The sequence below is a fragment of the Lygodium microphyllum genome, chromosome 10, assembly GCF_053477565.2.
Source record: "Lygodium microphyllum isolate KBCC chromosome 10, Lygodium_microphyllum_v1.1.10, whole genome shotgun sequence".
NCBI classification, from domain to species: domain Eukaryota; kingdom Viridiplantae; phylum Streptophyta; class Polypodiopsida; order Schizaeales; family Lygodiaceae; genus Lygodium; species Lygodium microphyllum.
In genome coordinates this window covers 108,631,894-108,644,691 of record NC_141144.1, presented here as the reverse complement: position 1 = coordinate 108,644,691, position 12,798 = coordinate 108,631,894, and the positions used below count along the sequence as shown (strand labels likewise).

The window sequence follows — 12,798 nt, the reverse complement described above, 5'->3', positions numbered from 1 at the left end:
GTTTGGGGGAGAGTGGGTGCACCACCAGAAAGGTGAGAGAGAAGCAAAGTGCTAAAATGCTAGGCCAGTTCAAAATGACATACTTGATGCTAGACTGCATACTTCACTATGAGTGCACAAATGGAAGCAATCACATACACACACAAAACGAATGGGAAACAGAAGCAGAAAACAAAGTGATCTGAACAAAGCCTGCATACAAAGGAGAAGCCCCTGCACATGGTGGGATGGCCACATGTGACATCAGTAAGGGTGCTGAAGTGCTGCAGCCGGAATGGAGAAGAACAGGCCATGATGAGAAGAAGAATGATGACGAAGAAGAGGGTGAATGCTGGAATGAATGCAATGCATGCTTGGGAGGCTGCTATAAATAGCCACACAGCCACCAAAATCTCCAACTGCTGGCAAAAAGGGCCTTGTCAAACTCTGACTAGGGCTCACAAACAAGAGATGACCAGCAGAAATGCAATGACTGCTAGCACTCCCTCTCAAATCTTGAGAGTGGATGGAGGTCTAGAAGATGCATGTGATGAGATATCGAGGCAAACGAAAGGCCTTCATGAAGATGTCTGCATCATTGTCCTTCATAGGACAATAGGCCAGCTTGTTGAGCTAAAAAATGCATTACAAATTGATTAGCTCTCTAAAACAGCCCCAGCACATGTTAATTAAAAAAAGTTTCATTAAACATTGTGCAGTCCTAGAGAGTATCCATGTCCCATAAGCCAAAACCCTAATTTGGGAGGATCCACTCATCTATGAATTGACAAGCTACCCACCACTCAGTCTCATCCCTTGTCTTGCAAGTTTCAGCCATCAGCTCTCCCTCCAATGGCTGCCCAATCCATCACAACTGCTGCCATGCCATCAACAGCTCCTCACGCCCTTTCCAGTGCTGCCACCTACTAACTCCAGCTGCTGATGACCAATTTCTACCCCTGAGATTGTTACGCTTTGGTATCCAGCCTGCTGCCCTTCCACTTCAAGCCTCGTCTCAGCTCCAACTCGTGGTTACAGCATTTGGGATCCGTCTCCAATGGACATGACATCACATTAACATTATACTACCTCAACCCACTCCCATGAGATCTATCGGCTGTTGGACAGCTGTGCCCTTAAGCATCTTGTGCACTCTTTCCTTCATTTATAGCATTTGTTCATTCACTTCAAAGTTCTCTTTCTTAAAGTTTGTGTTTTTCCAGTTTGCATTTGTGCTTGAGTTCTCTGTGTTTTAGTTGTGATCATATACTCGGTGTTTTCTTTTGCAAACTTATGCAGAGACAGCCTAGACATCACCTAGGAGACCTAGTTCGGTATCAATATGGATAAGAAGAAAACTCTATGTTCATAGATGTTCCACAAGGTAATCCTTCATCCTCTATTTCATTTGAGCATGAGTTTGGTGCTTCTCATTCACCTTCACATTTTCCACTTCCCCCTCCCACTTTTACTTCACATTAACATTCCTCTCCATTCACTCTCTAGAATCCTACTATAGACCTAGCATAGGCTTAGTTGTAAATAAGAATTTTTTCAAGTCTTCCGTTGCATACCCAATCACCTACCTTTCATTCTCTTCCACTGCATCTAACACTTACTCATTTTTATTAAAGCATCTCAATATGAAACATCTAGTATGTAAGTTTCTTTCATGTTGGGTATTGTATTATTTGGGAGTAACATTGCAGGTATGTTATTGGTCCTACCTAGACTGAAGGTTTGGTCTTTCAGTTCTTGCCTTGGTGAGTATTGCCTCCCTTAGCATGGACAGCATGGAGATAGAAATAGTATCTTCTCTCTCATGATCGGGTCTTAGACATCCTTTTTTCTCTTGGCATTCATCTTTCTTTCCTTTTAGTCGAGGTATGTGTCATTTAACCATCATTTACTATACTCCTAGTTTGTATACTTTTTTCCATTCAAGTCGACTACTACGATTGGTGGTCGTGCCTTCACATTCTTGACTAGCATAGGAGCCATCTCCCGAGATAGAGTTTCACGCATGTCCACGACATTTGGTCAACATTGGAGCCATCTCCCAAGATCGAGTACAAACATATCCCAACCACGTTAGTGACTAGCTCTTCCACTACTCTTTTAATTGGGGAGTGTCAAGTCTTACTTCTTCATCCATTAAATCCATTTGCATGGTAGACTGCTATCTTGGCACTTCTTGACTAGCATGGAGCCCTCTCTAGAGGTTGAGATTCAAGCTTGCCTGCGCCACTTGGTCACAGCATAGGGGTTCTCTCCTAAGATCGACTACAGGTATATTCTACATATCAAGTAAGTAACTTTCCTTTGGCCATTCTTGCTAAGGGGTATCAAGTCCACCTTTACTATCAGCTTCATTCTTCATCATGGTTCTTAGGCATAGTAATAGGGAATGGTTGTCCCAAGTCCCCCGGGATGCGAAAAGGCCATCCCGGATGGATGTGCCAAAGGGGACGCCAAAACGGGACAAGGGACATCCCCTACCCCATCCCCAACAACTATCTGCCTATCTTGACCATCCCCAATCCCATCCCCTTGTCACATCCCCTATTAAAGAACCCCTTTTTTTTTGCGTAGTTGGATTGGGTTTGAGATTCTTTTGGGGGGTGATTTTTTGTGGCTTTTTTTGTGGGTGAGTTCTTTAGACTTCTTCTAAGGACTTTTTCTTTTGTTACACACACATACAAAATCAGCTTACTCTTGTATGAAGTCATATCAAATCAACCCATGTTATACATATAGTTTTTCTAAAATAGAAAATACATTTATACATGCATGCACATGCATATGTTATTTGGTAGTATACATTCACCCACACCCACCCACCACATCACATGCATACATAAATGCTATTTATGTATGTCGTCCCCTCCCCCATCCCACCCCCGTTCCCCATTCCCTACTTTTGGCTATCCCCCATGTCAAAAATAACAAGTATGCTCTAATACCATATTAAAATAAGCGACAGTGCAAAGAGACAGCAGGGTTTGCGGGAGTAACATAGAGTGTGTATGGAAAACACTGAGAGAGAAGAGAAACTTAGAAACATAAGAAGAACACGACAATGATACACTGAACCATGCTATGAGAAGAAAAGCTCATACAACAAAGCCGAAGCTCAGAAGATAACTGCACTGTCTTGTTTGAATCAAGCGACAGTACCTGTGGGAATCTGCACAGTGAAGGAAGCAAAACGGAGCCCTTCGAGCAATAGGCTATCCAAGTAATCACTAGAAGGTGAAGAACAGCTATCAAGGGAGCGAACCGCAGTCCTTTGATGATGTGGGAGATGTGGTAGATGATCACCAACTATCAAGAAAGCGAACCGCTATTCTTTGATACCGGGGAGTGACCTGGGCAGCAAAACGCAAATCCTAGAATGTCAAAGTTGTCAAACGCAAGGAGAGCAACCCAAATGCTGACGCCATGTGGATAATGATTACGCCAAATGATGGAAGATGAGCCGGGCTGCAAAAACGTGGGTCCCAGCAGCACCTGCCACAAAGGAGTGACACCAGGTGATGGAGGAGGGGCCATGCTGCAAAAACGCAGGTCCCAATAGCCCCTGTGATAGACGACGAGTGACACGAAGTGATGGAAGAGAAGCCAGGCTGCAAAAACGCAGGTCCCAACAACCCCTGTGATAGACAAGTGATGAAATCATTGACGCTCGATAATGTAGACTGTCGCCAAAGGCTAGGATGCTGATGCCAAGTTGGAGATGATGATGCCAGGCAAGGAGATCTCCACACTGAAAAACGCAAGTAAAGGTGGAGCCTGATGGAAAAGGGTGTTGATGCCAAGAAAATGATGGTGACACCAAGTGGAAGATGCTCCAAACACAAGGCCTGATGCTAGAACAACGCGCTTGAAGCAGAAGGATGAAAGTAGCCTCGAGCCACGTACTACAATGTCCTCCTGAAAGGGTGTGAGGGCAATGGAAGGGGCTGATGAGAGAAGGGAAGGGTGTTTGATGATGAAGGAAAAGGAGTCAAGAATGGCTGAAGAGCGGTGGGGTGGTGAAGAATGACTGAAGAGAGAGATGTGATAGGAGTGAAGAATGAATGAAGTGACTACCTTTTTATAGGCATAAGCTGTCTAGGATAGTGCAGTAGACGGCCACTTAAAAAATAGCCAAAATATGGACACCAACCCTTTTTGGGGCTATGAGTGCAAAACCCTAAATGAAGTGTGTAAACTAAAGAAGTGGTTTCTCAACACCCCATCCCCAACCTCATCCTCATCCCTATTCCACGTTACTATGTTCTTAGGACCACATAGACCGACATCATGTTCCTCTTTCTCCTTTAGCATCAACACCCATTGCTGAAAGGGGATTTGAAATTTCTATCCTCAATATTATATAGGTTTCAACATTTGTCTTCAACATCGGCATGCCTTCGTATTGTATCTACTCTTATTTCATGATCATCATCTTTGTAAAAGTATACTTGGGCAAGTGAATAATTTTTCCACAGGGGACACTATCCAAGTGGGTCCCCAACTGGCACCTGATGCATGCACACTCTCATTATGTAGCATTCATCTATGCAACCCATCATGCAAAGCACCCCTAAGCGGATCTTGAGCTGTTTCCACCAGTGACTCTCTTACCATCACACGCTTATACTTCTTCACCCTTTTTCTTCGTCACTAAAACCCATGGTGTGTCAAGACACTACATATCAAAAGTGTAAAAACAAATAGGTTCTTTAATGCTACAAGATTTCAGTATGTGCTTATGGGATGAGTTATTCAATGATTTATGTGACCTATCAAGAGTAAATCAGTGTATGATATGGTATAAAGTATCAATTCACATGCTAGACATACAAGTCACCAAAATTAAGCATCAAAGGCCATTACCAATGTACCAAGACTTATTTTGAGTGATGTAAGTCTTCCAAGCAAGAAAATATCAAAAAGTGAGACATTTACCCAAAAAAAAAAAACATTTTCAGCAATTCTGAGGGGATTTTCGCAATTTTACTTGCGTTGCCCAATCAACTAGGTTTGTTCGCTTCAATTTGAGTACCCAAATGACTATATTTTGAGTTCATATGCAAAAGTTATGGTCGAAACAAGTTGCAGCCACACACAGAAAAAATGAACAGGAAAAGCAAACAGCAAGAGTTAGGAAGGCACAATGCATGAAAAGCAACAGTGAAAAGCAGGCTTGAACTGCTATAAATGGTTATAAATAGATATCTAAGCCATTGTTACAAGCCTGGCAAATAAACAAGTGGTTTACTGTTGTGATTAATAGAGATAAAGGACAAGTAATTCTACCTCTTCACAAGTGCCTTTAGCCTAGAGAGGCATACATGTAAGAGGTTATGGAACAAATCTAAAGATTTTATTACCTACTACTATAGGTGAGGACTGAAAGTTTTCCTTAATATTTGTTTTTGTAATTTCTTTCGGGCTGAAAGAGTGGTACTAAGCTATCATTTTAGACAGAGTTTGCCTAAGCTATTGTCCTAGGCGCAATATATTCACCTTGAAGGGATTTATTGCAGTTGTACAAAAGAGTAATACAATTGCTTGTTGGGTCTATCTAGTTCTTGTGTTCTACAATATATTCAAGAGTTCTTGTTCTAGTATTTCTTTCTTTCATCTATCTTCTCTTTTGTTTGATCCCCAACAGATTTAGGCCTAGACCTTTCCAACCCCCGACATTTAGTGACATGAAAAGCCTAGACCTTTCCAACCCCCGACATTTGGTGAACGTGACATGAAAGGCCTACCTCAAAGTCTACAAGATGGCAGAACCAATTGAAGGCGAAGTTGTTGTCAAAACAACAGATATCAAAGATTTCATGAGAACTTATGAATTGATTAAACATGAAGAGGTTGTTACCAGGGCTCTACAAGAAGTGATTGCAAAGATAAAGTTTGACAGTAGAAATATTTCCAGGTTTCTTCGCTTCTATGCAGCAAAGCTAGAGCTAATCAATGTACGGGTAGATAATATGCTGAGATATTTTACCAAGGTTGTTTCTTATCAAATCTACAGCTGCATAGAGTCCATCTATACAAATTATGATAATACATGGGTTGGTTTCAAGGGAGCCCTAAAAGAGGAATATTTCATAGAGGATGTAGACAGAGTAACCAAGCGAACTTTTCTAGAGTGGATTCATAAACTTGCAAAGGGCCTCACAGCTCCAAAGCTAAAAAGAGAGCTTGAGATAAAGTTTGATCAACTACATAGTGTAAAGCAATTATCTTTGCTTATAGAGAAAGTTCTTTTGTTTTTGAAATTTACAGGCTGTGAACCCTCCATAGTAGCTAGAGCTAGAGAAGCTGTTAGAGAATAATATTATAGAGCAAGGCATAAAGATTGAATGGAAAAAACGAGTAGGATCAGGACCAGAAGCGTCCGTGTGTGGAGGCCTCAACCACCCCCACCCATGCAACAATGACGCCACCAGTGAGTTACGACGAATACGTTGTCGAGCTGCTCTCCCAATTGGAGAGGGCGAAGGAGGAAAAGAGAGTGGCGGGGCTGAGTTGGTGGGAGAGAAAGAGTCAGTGGCTGCCTTCCAATTGGAGAAAACCCGCATCATAGCCATGCAACAATGGCAAATATTTGACCTCAAGCAAGAATTGAAAGCAAAAGAAGACATGGAAGAAAGCTACAAACAACGGCTTGAGGACGAAAATCAAGAATTGAGCAAATGATGGAGGAATTAAGTACCAAAGAAGAGGAGATAATACAAGAGAGGGAGCAACAGTGAAAAGAGACGAGTCCATGACCGATCAACTACACCTCGGAAGGAAAGAACACGAGAATATGAGCAAAGAACTCAGAGCCCAGGAGCAGAAGCTCGTAACCCTAGCACAAAAGTAGGGGGAGAGCATGGAAGAAATGAGCAAAAGGGCCGAGGAATGGGCCACACAGAATGAGAAACGGGTGAAGGCACTGGCGCGGCGCCTCGCCTTGGTGGAGAAAGAAAAAATCTTGGCAGAAAGCAAAGCGGATGCCGCCCAGATAGCAACTCCTAATCGACTATTGTACATGTATTTAGACACTATCAATAATACAGTGACACTAAATCTTGCTCTTGTTTCTTGAAATTTTGGACTGAAGTTAGCTGAATATTCAGCTTATTGCTTGTTGTCATAAATTACAGCATTGGTTTTTTGGTGCATTGCTGAAAAATGGCAACTAATGCTTCTAACAACAGTGACACTAAATCCCTCGTTGAAATCAAGAGGTTTGATGGCACTAGCTTTGATCTGTGGAAGGACAAGATACAAGGCATTTTGTTTCTCAAGGACTGTGATGATGCTCTCTTGGAAACTCAGCTTGCAACTATGACAGATGAGGATTGGGCTGGACTCAACAAGGCAATTGCATACATTGAAATGGTTGTATCTAATGATGTACTTACAGACATTAAGTGTCTTAATACGGCTTATGCTATATGGAAAAAGTTAATTGATACTTATGAAAATATAACTTCAGTGAATCAAGTGCATCGCATACGCAAGCTTGTGAACATGGAGTTAGATGAGTCTAAGCCAGCATCTGAGCATTTGAGTGCCTTCACAAGGATTTTGAGTCAATTGCAAGACTCTAGTTTGCATCCCTGAAGGCTATTTTCTTGTTGATGACTTTGCCTAATAACTAGGAGGCTTTGGTTGTTTCACTTAGCAACAATATTGCCTTAACCTTTGATGGTGTTAGGGGCTCTATCCTCAATGAGGAGATCAGACGAAAGTCTAGTGGAGAAGACAATGGTTAAGCCTGTCATCTTAAAGGCAAGTCAGAGAAGAGGGGTAATGCAAAAAATAAAGGCAAGAGTAGGAGTAAAAGCAAGGGCAAACAGCAAGATGTTATTTGCCACCAGTGTGGGCATAAAGGGCATAAAAAGCCTGATTGTCGGTACTACAAGAAAGAGCAAGAAAGAAAGAAACGGGAAGGAAAGAAAAAGGATGACAAGAAAGATGAAGACAACACTTCCTCAAAAGAAGTTGCAAAGGCAAATGTTGCATCTAGTGTGATCATTGAAGAACTTCCTGACGTTGAAGAGGTACTTGTTGCAGCCTCATGCAATGAGGTAGATGTTATGGCAGCAACAAGTGATATGCACATCACTAAAAAGGAAGTGATTGATGCCTTACTTTCAACACATGATGAGCTGTCCCAATCTTGGATAGTGGACGGCGGTGCCTCTTTTCATGTTACTTCCTGTTTGGAGTCATTTTCTACATACACTACAGGTTGCCTAGGTAAGGTTTACTTGGGTAACAACTATGCATGTGAGATAGAGGGTGTAGGTACCATTCACTTGGTCCTTGAAAACAGCCCAGAGTTGATTTTACAGGATGTCAAATATGTACCTGGTATAAAGAAAAGTCTAGTTGGGCAACTTGATGCAAGAGGGTATTTTACAACCTTTGGTGGTGGATCTTGGAAGGTCCACAAGGCTCTATGCTGATTGTTAAAGGCAACAAAAGGGAGACTTTATATTATTTGCACTGTAAAGCATAACCTGGCAAGTTCTTTGCTTTGGCTAAAGTTCATTCACAAATGGAACTTTGGCACAAAAGACGGCCATATGAGCTAAAAAGGCCTTTAAGTTCTCTCCTCTTTAGGGAGATTTGATGTAAAAGGCTCTGGTCTCGAATTTTATAATGATTGCATATATGGAAACATGTGAAGTCTCCTTATTACTCTAGTGTCATTAGGAAGTCCAATTCTCTTCATTTAGTACACTTTGACGAGTGCACTATGCCTGTTAATTCATATAGGGGTGTACGGTACTTTGTCACTTTTATTGATGATTTCAGCAAAAAGTCATGGGTGTATGTGTTAAAGAGCAAAAAGGAAGTTTTTTATACTTTTGAAAGGTTTCATGCTTTTGTTACTATACAGAAAGGGCTTAAGTTAAAAGCTATAAGAACGGTTAATAGGAAAGAGTATGTTTCTAATGAGTTCAAAAAGTTTTGTGAGATACATGGCATTAAGAGAGAGCTGAGAGCCCCTTATAATCCGGCATCAAATGGCGTGGCTGAAAGATATAATCGCACACTTTGTGAGAGTCAAATGCATGCTGTCCACAGCCAATCTCTCGCAGTAGTTCAGGGAAGAGACTCTTAAAATTGTAGTTCATGTATGCAATCACTCTCCAAATCATGCATTGGAAAATGGCATTCCTGAAGAGTTTTGATCTGGCAAACCTGCGTCATATGACCATTTGCGTGTCTTTGGTTGTGATGCCTTTGTGCATATACCTGTAGATCGAAGGACCAAACTAGGCATAAAATGCATCAAGGGCATCTTCATGGGATATCGAGATGAGGGAGAGATGGGTTATAAAGTTCGACTTCCTCGAGACAAGAAGATAGTACGTAATCGAGATGTAGTATTTAATGAGGGAAAGTTGCTGAAACATGCTACACAGGGTGGCCTTGACAAAAAGAAGGTCAAATTTCAGTATGAACAGCCAGCCATTCAGCAGCCATTATCTGAAGATTCTATTCCTTTTGATGCTGAAAATGAGCAGCAACCCATTGTGCTACAGCCAAAAGATAATGGACAACAAATAGATGCACACGATGGAATAGGACAGCAAGAAGAACATGCTGAAAACAGGTTACAGCAGCAAGGAAATGCTGAAAATCAACCACCAAGTGATGGTGTGCACATACCTAAGGATGTAGGCCCATTGCCTAACAATACAGATCATTGGTTCAGAAGGTCTACACATGTCAAAAGGCAGCCACAGAGGTTTCAGTCATCTTTGGATTGCATTTTGTTGACCGATGAAGGTGAGCCTCTGACATTCAAAGAGACACAATCATGTGAAAACAAGAGAAAGTGGGAGCTCGCTATGCAGGAAGAGATGAAGTCTTTGTATGCAAATAACACATGGGAGCTTGTACCTTTGCCCAAGGATAGGAAAGCTATCCCTAACAAATGGGTTTACGAGGTGAAATGTATTGATGGGAAGCCCAAGGACAAGACATGGTTGGTTGCTAAGGGCTATACATAGAAGGAAGGCATAGACTTCCAGGGGGGTCTTTTCACCAGTGGTGAAGATGAGTACGCTCCGTGTTTTGTTTGCTCTCACTACATCCTTGGATTTAGAGTTGGATCAGATGGATATGAAGATTGCTTTTCTTCAAAGTTCATGGTGACCTAGATGAAGAGTTGTACATGAAACAGCCCAAAGGTTTTGCTCCATGTTTTGTTTGCTCTCACTACATCCTTGGATTTAGAGTTGGATCACATGGATATGAAGACTGTTTTTCTTCATGGTGACCTAGATGAAACTGTACATGAAACCGCCCGAAGATTTTGCTATTCCAAGGAAAGAGCATTTGGTTTGTGAAATGAAACGCAGCTTATATAGGCTGAAACAAGCCCCTAGACAGTGATACAAGAAGTTTGATACCTTCATACTTGGCCATGGGTTTAAACGCATTCATGCAAATCACCGCTTATACACTAAAAAGGATAATGATGGAAGTCTTATTGTGCCAGTCTTATATGTGGATGACATGCCGATTGCAGGAAAGCATAAGAGTACTTTGAATGCTCTTAAAAGGCAGCTGAGTTCAGCCTTCTCAATGAAAGATTTAGGGGCAACTGAACACATTTTGGGCATGTGCATTAAAAGAGATAGAGGGCAGCATTTGTTGTTTCTCTCACAGGACAAGTACATTAGCAAAGTACTTGACAAATTTAATATGGTTGATGCTAAGCCTCTTGGTGTGCCTTTACCACCACATACAAACTTAGCAAAGTTGATTGCCCAAAGGATGATGCAACTGCTAGTGCTATGAAGGGCATAACCTATGCATCAACTTGTGGATCTTTGATATATGCTATGGTTGCAACTCACCCTGGCATTGCTCATGTAGTGGGAGTTGTTAGTAGATTCCATGTCTAACCCTGGCAAGTCACATTGGGAAGGAGTGAAATGTATCGTCAAATACTTGAAAGGTACACAAGAGAAGTGTATATGCTATGGAAAGGGTACACTAGAGTTGTAGGGATTCTGTGATTCAAACATGGCAAGAGATCGACACTAGGAAATCTACCAGTGGGTTTGTCTTTACTTTGGTTGGTGGGGCTATCTCTTGGTGTTCAAGGTTGCAGAAAATTATGGCATTGAGTACTACAAAGGATGAATATATTTCAGCCACCGATACCAGTTTGAAGGGAAGAATGCACAATGGAAGTGTGAGATAGAAGCAAGAGCAGCAATGTTTAGAGTGAGAGACAGTCAACGTTGAGAGAGAAGTGTACCAAACTGTGATGGTACACAAAGAATAAAGAATGTATTCATATGTTAGAATACAATAAGGGTGTGTTCACACCCGTATAACTTTATACACAAAGATAAAGGGAATTTACACCCAATAGTCCACACTTCCACTGCTTTTTGCAACCCGTGCACATGCACTAGGATAAAATCCTGTAAGCTAATAAAGAGGAAGGATTGAGCTCTAGAGTTGAGCCGATCCCATGAGGCCACACAATCCATCGATGTTCCAACCATGGGATCCTCCACTAGACGGGAAATAGGGTGGGTAACAAACTCGCAAAGATCGAAGGTATCAAGGATCCCTCCACCTTACACAACTAGAGTGAGTAGTTTGAACCATTAAGCCTGTCCTCTTTGGGTAAAAAAGGGAGAACGGGCACCTATATAGAGGGTGCCATGAATGGCATATGAAGGCCAGCAAAACAAGCCTTTTGTAAAACATAAAGAAAACAAGGAGGAAAGGGTTCCAAAACAAACAAGCTAGGTGACCTCTGTGCGTTGCATGAACTAGCACAAAAATCTCTCAGTCTCTTAAAGGAAGGAATAGAGAGGCCTCATCCTCTAAGTCAACAAAGAACTGGTGATAAGATATCTTCTATATCCTGCAAGAGAAACACCCACAGAAATTGTGGTTGGACGAGACAAGCCCTCAAACAATAGAAAGTAGCTACAGGATCCCGAAAAATTCAATGTATTGGATTGAAGAATCGTATGGAATCGGTGTTTCCTTCTCCTCTATGTATATATCTTCATTGGACTCTTGCCCTTCCAAGACACTTTGTTGGGGATGAAATTTCACTACAACTTCCTTCAATGCAAGATACACATGGTGTTTAACTCACCGAAACAATAAGCTACAAACCATCTTGTCACAAGCCACCTTTTGAAGGTACTCATGGTTGAGGGTGCATTCTTCAACAATAGAAAGTAGCTACAGGATCCCGAAAAATTCAATGTATTGGATTGAAGAATCGTATGGAATCGGTGTTTCCTTCTCCTCTATGTATATATCTTCATTGGACTCTTGCCCTTCCAAGACACTTTGTTGGGGATGAAATTTCACTACAACTTCCTTCAATGCAAGATACACATGGTGTTTAACTCACCGAAACAATAAGGGTCTGGGACTAAAAAAGAAAGGAGATAATAAGAAAAAGCTAGTGCATTCTTCAACTTGTAGATGCCATGCTCCTTGGAACCTTAGCACACCACGGCTTTCATTTAGCCATTACAAATCCTAAAAGAGTCAACATTAATCCCAACTAATAAACCTAGGCTACAATTCTTGCTCGCCAACAAGATGTAAAAGCCAAGACCGAAGACATATATCACATCACTTCCAATGAAATCTCGTGGCCCAAAAAGAAATTGACGAGTCCTGAATCCGTCATCTCGAACTCCTGATGTAGGGCTGCCTTCGTCTCTTCGACCTTCTGGACATGATCACCTGTAACAATCAAGTCATCAACATACAAAACAAACAACACACGACTACCCTCGAAAGTGTGCACATAAAGCTGCG

The 12,798-nt window shown here is 41.6% G+C and overlaps 1 protein-coding gene across 2 annotated transcripts in view; it reads right to left on the bottom strand.

Annotated features, from left to right (window-relative positions):
* The window catches only part of LOC148030420 (surfeit locus protein 1-like), a 32,804-nt gene that overhangs the window by 11,737 nt on the left and 8,269 nt on the right, over positions 1 to 12,798 (bottom strand). The gene's annotated exons all lie outside the window — the stretch shown is intronic.